Here is a 1,306-nt window from a genome sequence, read left to right on the forward strand (position 1 = left end):
CTCTCCCACTAGTTTCGTAGGCCCTTCAAAAGGTTATGAGCACTGCTTTCCCTCTGGAATAAAAGATTATTTAAAATCTTGTGAAGAAGCAATCACTGAATGTGTTTGAATGTCAGTCATCCAGATCACTACTTGATACATTGCACGTGGGGCATGTTGGATAAATGTATCGCCAGTGGATGGCAGTTTGCCCAAGAATTCTTTTATTTCCTTCTGAGACGGTTCAACGCATTGGTTTTGTGATATTGGATAACAATAAATCGCTCGAGATTCTTCAAAGATCAGTTGTCAACATATAACAGCTCAAAGGAATCATTTGCCAAATGTACAAACACCTGGAACGCCTTCATCGAACGCACAGGGCTACCAAAACGACTTCTCGTTGCTGAAGGCAGGAGTTATGCTGTAACCTGATGAGTGTTCGACTCCAGTGTGGAGGGCGAGGCGCTTAATGGTTAGGGCATTCGGCTCACGGTCATGACTTCGATTCTTGGTGGTGTGCTGTGTCTTTGGGCAAGACACTTTATTTGAAGTTGCTCTACTCCACACCTGGCTAAAATGAGTAATACCTGTATTTCAAAGGGGCCAGCCTTGTCACATTCTGTGTCCCGCTGAACCTCCCTGAGAACTAAATTAAGGGTACGCGTGTCTGTGGAATTCTCAGCCACTTGCACTTTAATTTCACGAGCAGGGCTGTTCCGTCGATCGGATGAACTAGGACAATCGTCGTCGTAGCCGCCGAAATTTTTTTTTTGATTTTTTAATTGACTCCAGCACTTGGCTGCGGCATCGTTTTATCGAGCCCCGAGGAGGGGAAACAACATAGTTGTAAAAAAGACGAACGTAAAAAAGAAAAAAAAGCATAAAACCTTTTGCTTTCGACACTTCAACGATTCTAGCAACCCGCTGCCTTCACTAGCTTTTTGATAAATGCCGTTGACACTTGGTTGAATTTTGTACGTGTCTCTGGACTTGAGATAGAAGAGAGAGAGAGAGAGAGAGAGAGAGAGAGAGAGAGAGGATATTTGTCATAAATATCGGGATCAATGATGTAAACTACTTTAATAATTTTTGCTTGAATTTTTAAAATTATGTTTTAAATAATTTTTTAGATGCATATTTTTTGAAAAAAAAAAAAACTTCGAAGAGTTCCTCGGCTAATATTCATTACCAGTCACCCCCAAGAGAGTTTCATGCCGAATACGATGCTTTTATCTGGCGGGTAATGATAGTTTGATGAAGACACCTGACTAATGCATTTTAATTAAAACATGAGGTGTGGTGGATGGCATCCGTGGGTGGAGTG

The sequence above is a fragment of the Octopus bimaculoides genome, chromosome 22 (genome assembly GCF_001194135.2).
Source record: "Octopus bimaculoides isolate UCB-OBI-ISO-001 chromosome 22, ASM119413v2, whole genome shotgun sequence".
In the NCBI taxonomy this organism is placed as follows: Eukaryota; Metazoa; Mollusca; class Cephalopoda; order Octopoda; family Octopodidae; genus Octopus; species Octopus bimaculoides.